We start from the raw sequence: 20,381 nt of genomic DNA on the forward strand, positions 1-20,381 counted from the left end.
ACAGCATCTTACATAGCAGTGCCTCCTGTTGAAATGTGATGTGCCTCTGTGAAATCACCTTTTCATGAGGAGAGGAAATCAAAGCCACTATAAAATTATGTGTTTGCCAAGAATGTCCAAGACATTAGATTTATTTATTTATTTATTTATTTTTACTAATTGTATCAATATTTCTAAAAGTGATACGGAGATTGTAGGATTGTATGGAAGCAAAGGCCTATTCTCTGAGCTCTGGCTATAGGGCTGCAGGTTGCTAGGTAAGTGAGCAGAGGACTTGATGCATTGCATATAATACTAAAGGTAGAGAGGGGCTTATTTTTAAGGTTGACAGAAAATTTTAACCTGGAAAACCATGAGATCGACTTATTGGTCAGTGTAGTTGTCCAGACTGATATGCACTACTATACATATATATTTTTCTATAAGAAGGTAATTGCAAGTTCTTTTACCTTTTCTAGAGGATCAGTCATTACATTTGTTATGCACATGACTTGCACATGCACATTTATTTATTTATTTATTGTATGCCTTAGTTTCCAGATCTTTGGCATTGTGCAGCAGTTCTAACCTCCTTCAAAAAGTGTTTGTGAGTTGAAAGCACTGTTTAGGTGATAGGCATTACTTTAGCAGAGATGTAAGACATTGAGCACAATCAGGAGTTGCAGATCTGGCCATGGTTTTTAGCGGCTATTTTGTCTCTGTGCAGGTTTACTTCCAGTCAGAGAGCTTAATAACATCAGCACTTTTAGCTCCCAATTAGATTTTTAAATTAACCCTTCATTAAGGTGATGGGAGGCAATAGAGGCACATTTCATTGTAATGAATATAAATTAGGGGTATATACAACCTCCTCTTGTTCTAAATGTTTGGCTGGAGACAGTCTTCTCCAAGGGCTTGGAAAATAACTGCTTTGATTTTCGAAGAACCTGTAATCATACTTAAAATCTCTTTTTCTTCTCCCTGTCATGCTATATACACATACATACATTTGTTTAGAAAGTAACAGTTTGGATACTTGGCATTGCTTGAACAGAGACATATAGGAAAAAGAGAAATATTTCGTAGAGCATTTTGCAGAGCTGACATTGCAGTATCTGTAACAGCTAACTTTTCATGGTGATGTTGGTCAGAGTTTTCATCTGACTGCTAAGGATAAAGATTTTCTGAGTTTCGATGCACATATTGAATCAGTATTTCTGCAAATGAGAAGCATTCGCCCCCCCCCCCCCTTTTTTTTATAGGTGGTAATAAAATACTATTGGAAGAAATTTGATTTCTTTGAGATCCTGTGTAGAGGTGTGTGTAAATTGACCCAAGATATACTACAGCAACTTAACTTGAAGATCATCATTGCACACGTTGGGTGGTGTGAATCCAAGCATGAAGGAATGATCTATTCCTGCCAAACACCCTCGAGTGCTGGGCTGGCATTTTCTTAATTATATATGGTATTTTATTGACTTAATGTTCGTGCTGTGGCAGTGCCCATGCTCGGAGGCCCTGAGGTCCAGTTTCAATCCAGCTGGATTAAACTCTTGCTAATACCAGTGCAAGAAGAGAGCAGTTGTAAGAATTGTGGTGTGTGAGCTGTTTTAGTGTAGCATGGATTTAAAGCAATGAAATCATGTCTGTAGGTGTGGCTGAGGAAGTTGTGATGCTCTCTGCCTCAAGGTTACGTGTAGTAGTCAGAATTGTGTGTTTAAGGGATTTGGTTAAAATACATCTGTGTGTGTTTTGCCAGTTTTTCAAGATAAGCAAGAGTATGTTTTGTTCACCTTTATTGTCTGTGCCCTTTTCTGTTGCTGTGGAATATGAGTGCTCTTAGCAGTCAAGGTAGGCATGTGCTTAAGCTTTGCAGGATCAGGGTTAAGTACAATCCTTGCTGCGAACGGGTGAGTCTTGGCGATGTGAGTCAATATCCTCATTTTTCCTTATCAGGAGGTTAAAGCATTATTATTATTATTATTATTATTATTTTAACAGACTCCTCTGTTTTCAGAGTCTTTTGTGTTTGAGAAAAATCATCTAAAGAAATAATTTTTATGTACTAATTTTTCAAGACTTTTTTTTTTGCCATGATGAAATGTTTTCTTTTTTCCCTCAGTTAAAACATTTTCCCTCCCTCCATTAAAAACATTGAAAAGCATAGACTTATATTTACTGCTCTAAACAGCAAGGCTTTACAATTTTCATTGAACACAACATTAATGTATGCTGGCAATAAGAAGCTCAGCTCTTGTAGTCGCTTTCATTCAACTGTATGTACTTTGATCCATCTGTACTGTTCTGGTACCCATGAACAGTCATAAGAAAATGCACGGATGGGCAGCACTCTGTTGCGTGAGCTGAAAGCTCTGTTCCCTTTCCTCTCCCAAGGATTGAAGGTTATGGCTGCAATCTCTAAGGGAGGAGAAAGCCTGAGAGGATTTGTGTCAGAGAAGAGAGAAGGACAGCAAAAATCTGCCTGTTGCGTAGTGCTTTCCCCTTATTTGTGAACTTCAACCAACAAATAAAAAAAAAGAAGTTGAGGGACACACTGTTTTGGTGTAATATGTTCTTCTCATTTCCTGGAAATAACAGCAGCGGTCAGTTGAACAAGTCCTTAAAACTCAATTTTGTAGTTTTAAAATGTCTCATCTGTCCTTCTAAGCATGCCAGTACCACCATGGAAATAGTAAAAAGAAAGCTTAAGGAGTTTATTTTAGAGTCTTTCAGCTGCTGCCAGCTCACGAGACCAGAGGGTGCCTTCAGTACCTCTCCAGATAAGTAAATTAACAAAGAACATTTCCCTGACCTCATCACATACACAGCTGATTTGGGCTCTTTACATCTAGATTTGGTCTGAATGATGAGAAAACAGTGGAAGGGGGAGTCCTAACCATAATTTCTCTGCTGTGATTAACTCAGCTTCCTGTCTGATTGTTTCAAAACCATAAAACAATTTTTCTTCGTTTTTTAAAAGAATAATTTCTTTTTGTGCAAACAACATCACAAGAAATCTCAGCCTGAAAAGTTTAGATAAGTCACCGAAGCTAGTCATAAGAATAAAGGTAAGTAATTTCAAACTTCCCAGTATTACTACTGAAGTAGTTTAACATAGCATCTGACTGCAGTGAAGGAAAATTGATCTGAAAGCCAGGTTAGTCTTGAAATATTTTAGGAGTTCCTCCCAAAATGATAGTGCTGTGGTAGTATTTTCTCAATGAAGTGGAGAAGTTATGGAGTTCCTTTAGAAAAGACAAACAGGGCTGTTAGTGTAGTGATAATATTCTTGATGGGAACTTTATCTGAAGCACACTCTATTGCATCAAAGGGTATCTTAAGGCAAGTGCACTTTGTAGACTAGTTATTAGTGGCTGTTTTAGGGTTAAAAGGTTAAAAGTAGCCAGGTTCTGAAAGTAGTGTATTGCTGATCATTTAAGAACCATAATCTATATAATTCCAGATAAATGTATTGTTTGCTGGGGGAAAGCCAACGTAAATGAGACATCTTCTCGCACATGTTTACCTCTAGAAATTTATCTTATGAAATGAGAGAACTGTGAAGTTGCATTATCAGCTTCATGGATTCCATATTGTGTCATTTATTGATTAGGTGCCATTACTAATTTGTCATTTTTTTCATAATTTTGTCCTAAAGCGTTACCGTTAGCCAAATTTGTCGACTGGACTCATGTGACCAGACATGCTGTCAGTTCAGACATTTAGAAACAGAGTTGATGCACAGAATAAAGGTGTAATAATTGTTAGAATACACATTGCATTTTTCCACAGGGGAGAAAATAAGTCTTACTGAAACATATCTGAGCCTTTTTGAAAACCTGCTTTTAAAATGACAATCATGTATTACTTATATCATATAAATGACACAACTCACAGTCTATTTCTGGGCCAAGTATAATTTCTAAGTACTTGAACCCCTTACTTTTTTTTTTGTTCTGTGTTACACTGGAAATATGAAGTGTATGTGCAGAGGTGAGAAGTGTCAAAAAGTTGCTGTTTCTGTTAGTGATGTGTTGTTTAAGATTTTACTGTACAACCTCTACATTTTATGTAAATTTTGTGTGCCCATGTTGTATCCAGTTGGGACCTCTGAGCAAAAAGCAGAAGTATTTGCTTCACGTAAAAACTCTACTGATATACAGAAATGATTATAGGTTTATAAAGTAGTCTTTCTAGTCAAGTTTTTTTTTGTTATTTTTTATTTTTGAGGTGTTTCAGTTTTACTTCAAATAAGCTCTCTGGCATCACTTCAGTTCAGTGCAATCTGTGCAAAAGCCATTTTGTGTAGGAACAGCTCCAGCTGCCTACCTACAGCCCTTTTTAGCAAAGGTGGTTTGTATTCAGGCCCTGTTAATGCAACGACGTGCAGTGGTTAAGCCTTGGTTTGTGTCATGGGCAGCAGCCAGGTGTCTACACACTTTCTTGGTCAGGTCGTGTTTACATCCTGCCCTGCATAATGGTACCAGTTTGGAAAGGAAAACCATTAAATGTCAGCTGCCTCTTGAAAACCTATGCATGGGATCCTAATGTCGCTTGCTGGTTTTTGTAATTCTGTTTTATTTGTTTGCTTGTTCTTTTAAAGAGTTCTGGGAGACCTTCTCTGTGAATCCTGCCACAGCAGTTTAGGAGATCAGGTCCTATTTTTATCCCTTCCCACTCCTTTGCCACATGTTGCTGCTCTATAGGGATGATTTTTCTGTTTTCTGTACTAGGCAATACTAGCTTCTTACAGCCTCAATTTTGTTGTATTACTGGGATCGTGAACACAGTCAGGGTGTATGTGGAGTAGTGTTTATATATGTGTACAGTCACAGTGTGCTGAAGTGCCTCCAGTTTGGTGCCAACATGCCAGCTGGGGAGAAAATCTGCTTTCCTGTCCTGCCAACACAAGAGATGTGGGTGCTCTGACTCAGAAGAGCAAGTCTCATTGCTTAGGTGGGAGATCTGACGAGGGGATGGTATATAGGGAAACAGAAATGTGCTCATCTGACTTCACTGAGTACCATGAACTTTATCTGGTCTCAGAAAAAGTTTGCTTATGTGAGGTTCATTTGATGATACTACTGTGATTTCAGCATCAGAAGGTATCCCAGAACTGTCATGCTTTCATTTATCCTGTTTCCTGAAATACTCATTCTCAGAGGATGAGCTACCTCGCTTTCTTGCTTGCTTTCTTACCTTGCTTTCTTTTCATCCTCAGCTCTGTAATGTGCATTACCACCACTACCATTTTTTTCATGCAGAGTCCCCCTAGAAACTTAGAAAAAGGGATGCTGAGCTCTGCAAAGGCTCTTAGACAAGCAAGTAATTACCGAGACAGGTTTCTTCCCCAAACACTACGCTGTCTCAACAGAAGGCTTTTAGAATGGTTTCCCTACTCTGTACCCAGAGTGATGCTTGTCTTTGACAACCAGCACACAAACGCTGCGATGACAGGAGGCTCGGAGAGCTTTAGCAGAGCTCCGTCTCCTGCCGCTTGCAGATGACGTGAAGGTCTGAGCTCTGCCTGCTCATCCTGCCCAAGAGTTGTCCTTGGATTCTGTCTATTCAGCTGCCAGGGGACCTTTTAGCCAGAGCTTCACATCCCAAGAGCTGATGAATTCTGGCAGGAGAATGGCATGATTTTGCAAATTCTGCCTCTGCTGTAAAAATTTCGTCCACAGAAGCAGCGATGTCAAATGGCTGCCACTGCTTCTTCACACTTGATGACACCTGTGGACACTTATGTACATTGACAGCTGAACGAATGGCTTTCTTCTGGCTTCCTCTCTTCTTTTTGTCATTGCTGAGCATGCTGCAAAATGGGAGGCATCAGCATCTGATTTTGCAGAGCCAGTAGGAGAGCTGCATTTGGTACTTGAGAAACTCCCTGACTGATTTCCTTACCAAATAGCATTTTTTTGTACAAGACAACCATTTATTTACAAAGCTGATCTTAGATGAATATGTATTACAGAGAATAACACTGGAGACGTGTCATCATATGATGTTACCCTGTACAGAGTTTCTCCCCATTTCTCTTAAGGAGCTGCTTTTACAACATGTACAGAATAAGGAGGAGGACAGATGAGGACCTCTTTTGCATACAAAGAGCAGGGCTGTATTGTGTAGCTGGGGCTGTGCTGATAACTTTACAGTTGTTTCACAGCTAACAGCTTCATGGATATGAACTGTAGCAAATCTAACAAAAAGTTTTTCCCTGGAAATATTGTTGCAGCAAGTTTTCCATTGTTGAGTGGAAAGTAGCAATTTGGGATGGGAAACAAGATAAAACTTATGTCATTCTAGGTTTTAGTCCAGTGTAATGAACTTTGCTGCCTCTGAGGGGTAGTGTTGTGGTGTAGGGCTGACACACGCTCCTCACTTGTTGCGGCTTTTTCTCTCCATCCTGCCTAAGTGTACTCTGGGGGTGTTTTGCAGTATCTGCTGCTGTTTGATTCTGCTAATCAAAATCCAAAGATTCAGAGCATGCATCAGCCCACAGTGATTTCAAGGTCTCTGTGACAGCAAATAAGGACTGTGACCCACAGAAAAAATTACAGAAATAATCATCATGTTAACAAAATATTGTAGAGAACAAAGCTCCTGCTGTAGGGAAAGCTGCTGTTGCTTGTCCATGTAAAAGCTACTCAGCAGAGTATACTGGATCTTAGGTGTGACAGCAGAAAAATCTGCAGAGAAGACACCGAATGAACCATGTTTTGAGTACAGGAGAAAGCTGACAAAATGAACCCTTCTTTTAGAAGAACTTCATGAGTAGATTCACTGTTCCAAAGTGGATTCAAACCAGAAGTGATCCCAGAAGTTGTGCTGGAATAATTATATCACATTTAGTTCCTAGTTATTCCAGAACAATGTCCCGATGGCCATTTATTAATAAGTGACAGCAACTAGTTCCCAATTATTCCAGAGCAATGTCCCGATGGCCATTTATTAATAAATGACAGCAACAGATGTGTTTCCAGAGGTTGGATTCAGAATTAGGCTTTGGGCTCAGGCTGAGCTCTATTTCTAGGGCTTATGTGCACCTGACTTGTTGGGACTGGGGTAGGTTAGAAGTGCCCGTCAACCTCCTGCTGGCAGCAGAGGGGCAGGTATCTACCATCAGTACACAGCTATACAACTGCATGTGTGCGTATATATCTATATATACGCTATATAGCTAGTTGTGAGGGGGCTGGAGACATTCCAGTAGTTTGGATGGATTTGGGACAGGACACTTGTTCAGTCCTTGTATGCTTTGCTTCTGTGATGCCTATTCAATTGTCTTCTGCCTAGTAGCATTGGCTACTGGTGTTGTTCCTGTCTTCCCTGATAGTTCGTTGTTAACTTGCATAGCTCCAGCTTATAAGGATAGTTAGGAACTGAAATAGTGAATCACTACCTGTAATAATCAGCAATTTAGAAATTTGCCTCTATGAGAAGTGTTTGGCAGTCTTATTTGTTAGGGAAAAAAGACAAAGTGATAATTTCTGTAACTGGAAATCTGTCTTTTTTCATTCTGTGGGAGGGGACTTTTACACTGAAATCATAATAATGTAATTCTCATAGCATCTTTTTAATTTATTCTGGTTTTAATTGATATTTAGATGAAACACTGCCGAGCAGAAAAATAAAGTTCAGATTTTTTTTCTTTTAATTTTCAGACTAGTCTCAGTAAAATGCAAATAGAAAATACTAAATGAAGAAAACTTTGAAGTAAACATGCTGAGATGATGTGGAACTTAATGCAAGGCAGCAAACAGTCAACAGTAATAAATGATTATATAAGGACTATTAAATCTTAATTTAGTATTCGTACAGCCCCATTGGCAAACATAATTTCTTTGATACCTAATTGGACAGTGTCCTGTGACTGTGAGGCAAAAATGATGATCCAAACTCATATGTGTTCTGATAAATGGAGATATCATTAGCAATATGAAGTAGGTGATCACGACTTCTCTCTTTTTCATAAATTACACTAAATAACCATAATGCTGCAATTTAGTGGTCCAAAGTTCATCCTATTCAGCAGGCCATCCATAGTCAACAGTTTAAAGAAAGGGGACCTGCTGAGAAAATGGTGGTCTAATCAGATGCCATAAAATCTGACTGATCAGATGAGTCCCATTTTCTTTTTTTGTAAGGAGATCCTAATGAAGCAGTGCATTGAGGGGATTCACAACTTTTGTTCCTCCGTTTGATTATTCAGGTTGGCTGCACCAAGTTCTAAACTAAGCAAGTGGAGTCTAATCCTCTGGGCTGTTTGCATACATGCTGTGTTTTACAGCAGACTTATTAAATCCCACTTTGCCAGCTACCAAATTGTGTGCATCTTATCTTCAGTCCAAATGATCAAAACACTAAAAGATGCGTCAAATCAAACCCAGTCATCAAATAGGAATTGGCTGTTATTGTCTACTCCCCGCTCGCTGGCTAATTTACTAAGCATAGCAAAAATGAAAAGTACTTCACGCTGCATGCTTCATGAATATCTAAAATTGTGCAAAGCAGATTGGATGCTGTATGCATGTTGAACCAAAGGTTGAACTCGCAAACTTTGGGTCTGTTCTTAGTTATAACTAAGTGTTGTAGTGTTATCTGAAGCAAGGGAAGCCTAGCAGTGCACCCATTTCTGTCCAGTAGTGAGCACGCTTGTTTTGATTTGGCTGTTTAAAAGAAGCATACTATATTTTCAGAAAAAGACAGTGCATTTACTTTTACACACAGTTGCACTTAAATGAAACAATGTTTGTTTTGCTTCGGCTGAATTTTCAGCTTTGTCTTCCCTTTAACATTCTCTTATAACTCTCAACGTCTTTGCCCACAGCTGGGCATCACTCCTTCACATGACATGCCTAGTAGAAAAACTAGTGCTTAGTTTTTTGTGTAAATAATGAAAACACTACACCAAAGTATACAGCCAAGTATGTTTGTGGGAAGTATCACCTATACCGAGTGTATTTCTCAGATTACAGACGCAGTGGGTTTCCTTTGCAGCCCTAGAAATGGATGGAATTCTGCTCGTGTTGCAGGAACCCAAACTCTTGAGCTGTGCTAAGCAAAAAGATAGCATGCTGCAGTGCTGTCTTGTGCTTCAAATAAATCCTTCCAGTGATTACAATAATCTAATAAAAGTTGAGGTGGCTATTTCGGTTTTGTATATTTTTTCAGATTCCTATTATGGTGGGATGTGCTTTGGTTTGGTATCTTGCATCAAACACATTTCTTTCTTTGTGGGAATGTTCTGAACGTCTTCCATTGAGACTGTGGAACAAACTCAGCATTTGTTGCTGCCTCCTGACACCTGTAAGCACTTTTATATACATGCACACTAATTCATGATGTATCTGAAACTGAGTTCATTTCAAAACTGAGCTCATTATATCAGTCATTGGGATGTACTTCACAGGAGCACAGTAGTCATCTTTTTTTCTTTTTTTTTTTCTCTTCAACCTTTCTTTTCATTTCAAGCTCTTTGTGAACAGTTCCTGCTAATGCTCTTCACCCTGTAATATGTCTTGGTTTGATTTTAATATATTGATTATTAGGAAGTCAAAATGCTTGTGCTAAGTTTGTCTTCTTTAACCACTGTTTTAATGACTTTCATCTCAGTCTTTTCCATATCTTCCCATGTAAGCAGTTGATCCCCTACCTTTTATCACCCTTCTTAAATTCAGCTAATCCCAATTGCCTGCTTTTGTCTTTGAGACAAGTCCTTAGGCATGCAATGCCCTCCCCATGCCAAGCTGTAGAGCCATCTCAGTGGCTACCCTCCTTGTACCTGCTTGTCCTTGTCTGATGGCTCTGAAATTACCAGCAGAAAATGGACTGAGAGAAACAATAGGGATCTCTGATGTTTATCCATCCGGCCTCAGACAACCTGGCTCTGTAGGTATGTACTTCAGTTTTAGGGAAACCTACCCAAGGAAGTCTCTGGCTTTAATTAAGGTTCAAAAGTGTGTCTGCTCTCCAGGTCCATCTGTGCTGGTACCAGGTGTACATAACTTTATAACTCAGATTCACCAGCAAAGCTGTTTACAAGAGCACTTCCAGGTTAGCTTTAGGTTAAGCAAACCTGAGTCTGTTTAAACTGTTCAAGTTAACCTGGCTTGCTCTGACCGAAGCATCTCTGGAAGCAAACAGGCGAGTAGTGCTGCTGGGGCTGAGGAGGTGATGACCTTTGGCAGATGGTGTTGCAGAGATGCTTGGGGGCAGACTGATGAGCAGTAACCTTTTTCTTACAGTTGTTTGTAGGGTGCCTTCTTGTCTTATTTTACTAGTGTGATCTCCTACATGGACATGATTGCACCAGAACAAAAACGCCTTTTTTTTTTCCAGTTTACTGTATCACTTCTACATAAGTAGTTATTACTACTTATGTCTACACTAAATAAATCAGAATAATTTAAATGGGAAAATTCTACTTGTAAAATTCCCTCTGTAAAAGAAGCCAGAGATTACTAGGTTCTGGAATCAGTAGCTGTTTTCTACACTGTATAATGATTAGATTAGTAATCTTTCTGGAGACAGATATAGATATTGGCGTAATAAAAATAGTTAATAATGTTGGCTAATCAACTTTTTACCCATGCAGGATAAGACTATTTTCAATGATAAATATCCTTAAAAACACTTAAGAGCGTGCATATAACAGAAAGGGAATCTCTTATTTCTCTGACTACTGCAGTTTTCAATAGTGTGATTATTTTCCAGAAGAAAGTGAAAGGGAAATGCCTGTATTCTGAGAGCAAAAAAGAACATCTTTCTGTACTGTTAATTTTTTAGCTATCTAACACACCCAAGGCTTGTTAGCACACACAGAATTTGGTCGAAATTTGCTCAGCAAAGTACTTTGTATGAGTGTGTGATTTCCAAAGCCCTCAGATTGCTGGCCTGATAATCCCAATAACACCACCACTGTGCCAGTGCTGAGTGTTTTGGGAGAATTGCATCCTTTGTGACACTTTCACATTTCAAAAATCACAAAATGGACCACTGCAAGCAACTGAGCTTTTTCTCTTAACTGTGGTTATACACACAGAAAGGTAATGCTCAGAAGTGATTTTAACCATATTTCTTTGCAGTAGATGCAGTCACCTGAAATAGTTTCAAATACCAGGATATCATAGATTGTTTTGTCACTGGTCAGGATCTCTAGGGTACACAAATTTGTCAGCCATTTGATTTATTGTAGCCAAATGTAGCTATTTAATGATATTAAAATATTCCAAAGTTTTAGCAAGTCAGATTGCACATGCTGTGATGGAAAAGCGCATATCATCCTCTGTTTGTTCAACACTGCTCCCCTTGAATAAATAAAATATCCTAACAGTTTCCAGTGTCGAATGAACTGCTGATTAATGACTTTCAGTCTCTAGTTACACTGGAGAGTGCTCGATTGCCTGATTTCACTCACACTTACTCCGTTCAACCCTTTAACATAGGCACGTTGGCTCTATGAGTTCGAATAAACCCAACACAGAGCTGGGAGAGGTAGAGCAGGGCTTCCCCAGCCGAGCTGCTCATCACCTGGAAGCTAAAGCGAATCCGAGTCTGGCTGGCTGTCAGGGCTAAATGTTCCCCAGGCTGGCAATTTCCCGTTTGTCAAACCTGAAGTGTCTTAAACTAAGAAGCTGAAGTGACGTGTAATTGCCTGCCTGCAGTACAAGGTAACCTAACAAGTTGTTGGGTGAGTAAAAGACATTCTGTTTTGGTTTTAGGTGGGTGCTACTGTGCTGCTGGAGCATCCAAACAGAAATAGGAAAGTGTGTCAGCGTGCGTTAAAGGCCTCTGTTGCAGGTTGTGCTGTTGACAGGTTTGAAAAAACAAGTGAAGCATTAAGAGTGTAATTTCGAGTTAAAATGTTTACCGGCCTGTAATGTTACACGCTGGCTTGTTTTGTTTTTATTTACAAACAACACCACCAACAAAACCCCACACATGTTCAGCCTTCTGTAGGTTTAGAGAGATGCCATACTTGAAATAACACTTTCTTGCTGTTTAGGATTCCCTAATTTCCAAGGAAGAAAAGCTGATTATCTTCGGAGGCAGCCTCATACAGAAGTGCAGACCCCCACCAGCCTTCCGCTCCAGACTGGATCAATGCAGAGAAGTGCTCTTTGATGGACTTTCAGGCCCTGTGATCTCCCAGCCCTGGGGGTTTAAAGGATGAGCATATCAATCCAGGACCACTGAACTGCATTTCCATTGCATGAGGGCTCCTCCTCCTGGCTTTGTCCGGACAAACTCGGCTCCTCCTACTTTTGTCACTATTCTTTCATGCTTTGTTTAGCAAACACAAAAAAAGCTTTGTTTGTTGCTGGGTCTTTTTTAAGCTTTGCATAAAACAGTTTAAAGTGCCGTAATGCTGTGTACCTGTGATCACCTTCAGGGTCAAAATCAGTTTACAACAGATTAACCTATTTGTCTTTTTTTTTTTTTTCCTTCTGAGTTTTAATTTGCACAAATGCAGACTGGTGTTCTGATGAGTACAGCCTTCCTACTTTATTCTGAGTTCTGACTTTGCAAGAATCCCTAACCCTGTTGTTTTCCCTGGGAACAATCTCCTAGAAGACAGCACATGTGTGCCTGCCTTTCTTTATTGCTGTTGTCCTGCTGTGTTTCAGCATACTGAGCAAGAAGAAAACAGTCCACATGTAATTTGTAGAAGTTTTGGTAACACTGGTGCAATTATTTTACTTTCCCTAATAGCTGGTGTTAAAAATGTGTGCGCTTAGACTTAAGCTTTACAGCTGAAATCAAAATCTATTACAATTACAATGCAATAGACCCTCTGCTCATTTCTGGTATCATCTACCTGTAAAACACACAAACAAAAAACCCCTGCTGTGTGATATAGCCCCTTCTGCCCACTGCGTTGGAGTAGTTTGAATCTAAGTCCTGAAGTGAGAAATGCTCATCGAGTTTTGTGCATCTTTAGCAGTGAAGATCAATGAAATAAATCACTCAGTGGTGTAATGGCTTCTTCATTACTTATATTCTTGAAAGCCGTTGCCCATGCAAAAGATCTGAGTCCATGGGAGAATAAATTCATAGTTATTCATGTTAAATTGGAATTAGCAGTCTAGGCAATGTTGCACACTCCCCACCCCAACCACCCCCAAAATCCATGAATTGAATGGCTCCCCAAATTGCCAAAGAAGTAGAGCCCTAAGGGAAGGATATTTTCTGGTACTGTATTGCCATATCACACCCAAAGTCACCAGAGATGCTGGTGACTTTACATTAGATTAAATGGTGGAATCCATCACCTTGGGAGACTATGGCATTTGTGCGAATCCTCATTTGCTGAACACAAACCACTCCTTTTACATTTCCCAGGGGAAAAAAAGAAAAAAGTTGCCTTCTTTACCCAAGAACAGCCACCCCCCTCCTCATCCCCCTATGTACTTCCTTAATTACAAAAGGTGAAGAAACTACAGCTCAGTGATACTCTTTCCATATTCTTGGATTATGTTTTACTGAGGGACTCTGAAGCATTGCAATATCCTGGTAGCAAGGACTAAAAACTCATGCTTTGATGAGGGGTGGCCTTTTAAACTCCTGCCAAGAGCCCTCTTTTCTGAACGTGCCAGTCAAGAGCTGGGGTGGACACCACGGATCTGTCTCAGCCAGGCCTCAGGCTACAGTGAGGCATGGAAAGAGCTCTTGTGGCCCTGATGGATGGGCCGATCCTAATGGACTCGCTGTAGCACTTGGCTATTATTGATTCCCGTGCACGTTCGGCTGTCCTATTTCCCAGAGCTGTACGAGCATAAAGGAAATGTTCTGAAATGGGTCAGGCCTTATTTCTTAGACTGAGCGAGTGAAGTTCCCCTGAGCTCAGACTGCTGTCTGGTGATCGCAGCTCCTGCCCCAGGCACTCTCAGAGGGCTCAGGTACAGTTTATAATCCCCTGCTGTATGGGCAGATCTGATCCTTATATCCTTCTTGGTCTCAGCTCTACAGCCCTGTCACTTACTGAGCCAGTGAGGGCTGGTTTTGGTAGAAAAACTTGCCGAAAATGTGTAGTTTACTCTCAGTTTAGTGAACTGGACTAACTTTTGAACATGAGAGTCGTAACAGGTGCAGGTGATGGGGTGTGACTGTGTGATAGAGAATAGGAGCAGAGGCATTGGGACTACAGCACCAGTAGGTCCGTAGATAAGCTCAGCCATCTTCTGTGACTCTTCTGCATAATTACAATTCTCTGGAGTGTAAAGAGAGTGAAAGAACTGGAGAAAATCAAGACAGTGCCAGCAAATAATACACTAGACTGCTTTGCTGTCTCCTCTGTGTCACACATTCACAGCATGGTTTCTTGGTTGACCTTATGTTAAATCTAATTTGGCAGGGCTGAGGTTGTATTAAGTCAAGATATCCTTCTGCTGCATATTTTAAGGAGAGATACGTCTTTAGAGGTTAAGGTGGGGAGGCGTGGGACTGGGCTAGGACCGTATGCAGCCTTGTGCTTCTTTTGAACTCCTTGCTGCTGCAGATGCCTACAACCATGGCAGCAAATTTCCCCTTTCCATCTGCCATCAGAGGTGTCCCATTCAATCGGGCCTGGGTCTGACCAGGATGACCTATGCATTCCTGACCTCCCGACCATTCAGCGAGGCCACACATCCTGAAAACTTCAGTACAAAAGACAGCCATCAGCTCCTTTTGCTTAGCAACAACCATTACCGTGAGCACATCAGCCTGATGTTCTGTGCTGAGGACTGACTCTGTAATGCAGAGTGCAGTTCAAGGTCTCTGCCTTAGCATTCAAAGACCTTTGCGCCACCGACTTGGTCATTCCCCCAAGGACAGCTCTGCTGCAAAGATACAGTGGTAAAGTGAGGTGATAAGAAAACCTCTGTGGGCATTTCAGGGCTGTGGAAGCAAGGCCCGTTGAGCTCCTGTCAGATATAAATGGCTTTCCATGAGCTTTTCTTCCTGGTCTCTCTCTCCTTTGCTCATACACATATACAGCCAAAAAACCTTAGTCTGCACCAGATACCCCTCTTGTGAAAAAACAGAGGTTTAACTTATACCATTGTTTGAGTTTATAAGAGTTTCTAAAGCATTTGAAAGCAACTGTGGTGGAGCAATAAAAGTGCCGAAAGAGATCTCAGGAGAATCCTGAGTTTAGTGCTGAATCTGATGGCCTCTGAGTCTGTGAATGATGTTGCATCCATAAATCAAAATGCTCCAACCAGACCCTTTGGAAGGAAACCATCCTGTAAAGCAACATTCAAACCTGCAGACTGTGACAAAGCAATAAATCCAGTCCTCAAGAATTTGCTTTGAGAAGCCCTATTGCATCTACTGTCTTGCTAATGAGTAAGTCCCTAAGACTTAGAAATAACCAGGTCAGAAAAGACTCTCACTTTTAATGTGGTAGTGAACTATAGCTCCGAGAAAACTTCTGTGTTCATGTGGAAAGTAGGACGGGGGATCTTCTAAATATTTGGAGGGTATTGGGAGTCTTCTTTGCCTTTCAAGTATTAACAGAAAATTGTGCCTTTTAAGAATAATCATCTGTTTCATTTGAATATAAAAGATTTCTGTAACAGAATTAAAGAAAAACAACAAAAAAACCTCAATCCCTGTATGCAGAGAACCAGCAGAAATGGTGCTGTGGAGACCCATCTTCCATTTTCAGCTATTTCAGCTGTAGGATGTTACCCTCCCTTTATTTCTCTACCTTCTTTTGTCTTCCCTGCTTAGTGTTTGGCAGGCATTTTTACTAGTGCTGGTGTGATTATTCCTTGTTTTAGTCTAAATAAGCTGTGTTAGCTTAAGTAATGAAAATATTATTATTTTTTGCTAACTGACCTTGTTTTGATTGAAGTGGCACACAAGCAGCTGGAAGAGGCCACGTGGCCTGAAACAGTTCAGTCTATGGCTTTCTGTACCACTGCCTTGAGCAGAAGTCAGCCAACATTGTCACGTGGAAAGAACACTGGTCCAAAAACGATCCCTTTTTCTCTCTGCACTTATGAATGTGTCTGCTATTACAACTCCTCAGTTCAAATGATTTCTTCCTCAATCAATTAGTACTGAGCCCTGACCCGCACCATCATTCATGCTAGGTGATGGTATCATCTAGTACTCTTGCAAGATAAATATTTCTTCAATAACTGCTAATTTACAGGCACATCATAAAAATTATTCCACATTCAAGCACAGTAGTGTTTGAAGAGCAGAACTTATTCCTTGTAAATCAAAAGAACTTCTTTTTTCTTTTTCTAGCAAGTCCTCTACCCGCTCAGGAGCCCCAGGAGTGTGTTACATTAAATACCAGATCCAAGTGTTGGGACCAGCATGCGAAGTGTGGATTCACTGGCCTTACCCATGTCACCTCCAGATCTCTGTTGTACCGTGGGTGAAGCACAGTGACAGAGGGATGCAGTGTGGTATGTGTCCCATCAGGGAGGGAGGTGCTTCTGTCACATGGTCAGTTTGAGGAGGTAGTTGGAAAATAAAAGTTGTTGTGAAGACCTTTCTGGAAAATATTGAGGAAAGGAGAAGATTTTGAGTCCAGCAAGTCAAAGCAAAATAATCATAACTCTCAGAAAGTAGCCATGGGAATTACTCAGAAATAGTCCTGCTATCTAAACCATAAGCTATAAACGCATACTTTTTATTAATTACATTAACTTAGTTTTATTTTTTTTTTCACTTTGTTGGATATGAAGTTCTTGAAAGTGAATGTGCCAATAGTCTTTGTAATGCTAGCAAAATCCTGCACCTCTAGTCATGTAATCTTTAAAAAAGAACAGAGCTTGACTCTCAAGTGGTCTGAATCCAGTACTTCAGTTGGGAATTAATTCTTAGTTCAGAAGTTATGATTAGCTAATTCTATGGAATAAAAAAATTAAAACCAAAACATAGAAGGAAGTTCTAGGAGTTCTTACAGAAGGAAAAGCAATGAGGAAAACCTCAACAGTAAGTTTAGCTGCTAGCTGTCACATTTTAGAGAAGAAGAATTCCTGGCATTACTTGTTTCAGTGTAGTAGGCTGGAATATGAGAGGGTATTTCCTGATGATCTAAAATTACTGAAGAATATCAGATAACCATTAGAAGCACAGATAATTGCTAGTTTATAGTAAAGGACCACGGCAATTAAGATCTCATCTTTCATTCACAGATACTATGTTTGAAGTCCTTCAGTCTCATCCCAGTTGCAATTGTTACCTGTAGCCCCTAGTTTGTTGGCTTTTTCCTCTTTAGTAAAGGAAAAGATTAGAAAAATTCACTGTCTGTGAGGAACTGTGAGAACAGAACCAAATAATGATTTTTAATGATTGAAGTCAAGGAAAAATGTGGTACAGTGGAAGATTTTTCTCTCTTTCTTCAAGAAATCTGAAGTAGTTCCTTTAATTTTTGCCAGAGTCACTTCAGATTTATGGCCTGTTGCTACGATGGGACTGTCTGGCTGTCTCAATAGATGGAAAACCATGGCATATCCTTGCATCCTCAAAGGGAATCAATTTATTTTTCATAATTTGAGAATACTGCACAATATATAGACAGTATCGTTTGTGGAACAGTCAGCAAAGTCGGGGAGAATTCTCTGGCTCTCATTCAAACTTCTCATTTTCTTCTGTTATAGCTTTAATATTGTGTTTCAGAAGGACTACATTTTTACAGTGAAATCTAGAAATGAACACAAGGTTAAAAATGTCATTAGAATTATTGCCAAAAATAATGCAGACATAGATCAAAGAACTGTACTTTCTCCTTTACCAAAAAAAAGTGAAGTGCTGTTCTATACTGTTTCTGATTATTTATTTTTAAATAATTATCAACAGCTTCTTCAGATATCGGACACGGGTTATTGTTAGGACCCTGGATGCACAGATATATTTATTGTGAGATGAGACCTGCATGAGCAATATTAGCGTCTAGGATTTTGAGTAATTAAGGGAATTCGCCTGAACAGGAAAACCAGATTTAGCTTTTTAACATGCTCGTAATTACTCGTTATCTTCTGTTATAGGATGTAGTACTGCTCTCAGGCTGTTCATTTTGATACAAGAAAACCCTTTCTTTCTGAATCAGTGTGTATCATACCATGGATTGCCTCTGCTATTTAGTCTACTTACTGCCGGGTGTCTCCCAATAGAACATTTATGCCATGTGTATGCCACAGACTGAGAAATCCTAACACAGCTGGGACTATGGATTAAGCCCTGCAATTAACTGAAATTGTGTCCTACCCATTTTTCAAGTGAGGTTATCCTGAAGAGCTGAACACCACCTTTGCATCCCAGGGCCTGTGAAGTCTCACTCTCCTAGCTCTCTGTTCATGCTTGTCTGTGTTGTGCTGGAAGCCAGCAGTGGGGTAAGCTCTTTCAGTGTTAACTTTTCACTCTGTATAAGTTTAGAATGCATTTTAACATAACTTTTTACAACACCAGTGGACTCACGATATTTTGTGCCATTGAGGTGGTGTCCTCAGAATAAGCGTGCAGAGGGGCTTTCTATATGGAGGGGGCAGTGTCCTGGTTATCTATTGAGATGAAGACTCTACCTTGTCAGAGCCAGGCATTGTGTGGGTGAAATCTACAGCAGTATTTACAGATTTACTTTGGCAGTCAGGCAGATGTGCAGGTAGTTGAGTAGTATCTTTTCTAAGGTTTATGTGCATACACTCTGTTTTGTGAGCTGAGCGTGGGCTCCCGATGGCCACTGTTCCAGCACAGCTCTTGTAATTCAGTCCCCAAAATCCAGCTTTGTTTTTTGGGTATATTAGATGTGTTCATGCACAGCTACTGCAGCTTTGATAAGTGACTTTCCAAAGTCAAAGTGGCTTACCAAAGCCCTCTTAGTATCTCAGAAAAATAGCTTTCAAACAGTTATTGCAGATTGGTTTGGGGTTTTCTCATTCACTGTACGTGGAACCTGCTGCTGGTTCAGTCTAATTATTTAAGAAATATCTCAGTTCTGGCAAAACATGTGCAGTGAATACCTGCTTGCTTCAGCTTTCCTAGTGGATTTTTTCATTCATTTAGTCTTTTTTTTACAGGAGCTTATATCTGTTAAGATTATTTTCTCTTCTTACGCTGTCATTGCTCTTTTCTTTCACAGGCTTATCTTGTGAAATACAAGTTTCCATGGAGATTTCATTTAAATAGCTCCCAGGTTCTATTTAATTCATAAATCAGAAATCTATAAACCCCACCTCTCTCTTTTTTTTTTTTTTCAAGTGTACAAGGACATGTTTGAAAGAGGACATCATTCATTGGCTTGTCAGTCAAATGTGTATTTGCAAACATTGGGTCTCAGGTCTGACAGAGCAGGAGTCATGTTTGGAACAGACTTAATTTGTTCATAAAACAACAAATTTTCACATCACAAAACAGCAGCTTTTCACATCTGCCCCAACTGGGACAACTTGCTTATACCAATGAAACAGGACCAGATAATTAATCTGAGGCACCTTAAACTTCCAGTCTGCTTTCTGTTATCTGGGGTCACGTTCAAACAGGATGCACGGTGTTGAGTAAAGTGAGGGAGTCTGTGGCAGGAAGCTAAAGCCAGCCTCAGTGGGTTGTCTATTACCAGGCCTGTTTGAGCACACTCACGCAATGAGAGTTGGTCACTATGGTAGACAAAGGGTCAAGACCATTTTAAACTGGTATACTCTAGTGCAAGAAGGAAAGAGAAAGAGAGGGGAGATGGCAAGTAGTGCCTGTGATCACTGCAGCAACCTGACTCCACTGTAGCGCTGTCAGGGAGCAAAGACTGTACTCCTGGATTGCTATGTCTACCACAGAAAATGCAGCCATCTCTGGAGAAAATTGGGGAATGCCAGCTGATATTTAATACAGCCAGCAGACCATTAGGTCTTTTTTTTTTTTTTTTTTTTTGTCAGTTATTCAGGAAAATCCTGAGAAATCTTGCTACCAGAAAAAAACTATATTCTTTGGCAATATTGTACCCCTAGGAGAGAAACATCCTTTCTGAACATCGTGGGCATATCCTGAGCTGCAAACATCTCTTTGAGACCACCTTAATCCTAGTATTGTTCATCAGAGTATACAATATCCTTCTTCAATAAGATAAAAATAAACCTTTGTATTAAGATTTTTGTTATTCTTCTGGCAGAATGAGAGAGGAAAAATAAAACTGCATTTCAGTTGCATTGAGATATTATTCTAAACAGTTGTGTGATGGGGAGGTAGGAAATGCCAGCTCAGTGCAGTCATTTGCTCCATCAGTTGAACAGTGGTCCCAAATGATGGCTAATCAGAGAGAAAGCAGGCACCAGCAGTGCAGTTTCAGTATTGCAGCTCCAGCAGATTTGCAAGGGAAATTCAAATCGACAGGTGGTCCTTACCTTTGGCAGAAGGTCAAAAGAACATCACAAGTTTCTCGTCTCCCTGTTTTATCTTCCAAA

The 20,381-nt window shown here is 40.0% G+C and overlaps 2 long non-coding RNA genes across 5 annotated transcripts in view; both read left to right on the plus strand.

The window, feature by feature from the left end:
* LOC310880753 overlaps nucleotides 1-20,381 on the plus strand; it is a 140,884-nt gene that overhangs the window by 46,879 nt on the left and 73,624 nt on the right. The window lies entirely within an intron of this gene.
* On the plus strand, nucleotides 1,840-19,984 carry LOC310880756. The gene is made up of 3 exons (XR_014571903.1): nucleotides 1,840-9,880; nucleotides 11,993-18,323; nucleotides 19,857-19,984. It is a non-coding gene; the product is annotated as an uncharacterized lncRNA (long non-coding RNA).

The sequence above is a fragment of the Anser anser genome (assembly GCF_964211835.1).
Source record: "Anser anser genome assembly, chromosome: 13".
NCBI classification, from domain to species: Eukaryota; Metazoa; Chordata; class Aves; order Anseriformes; family Anatidae; genus Anser; species Anser anser.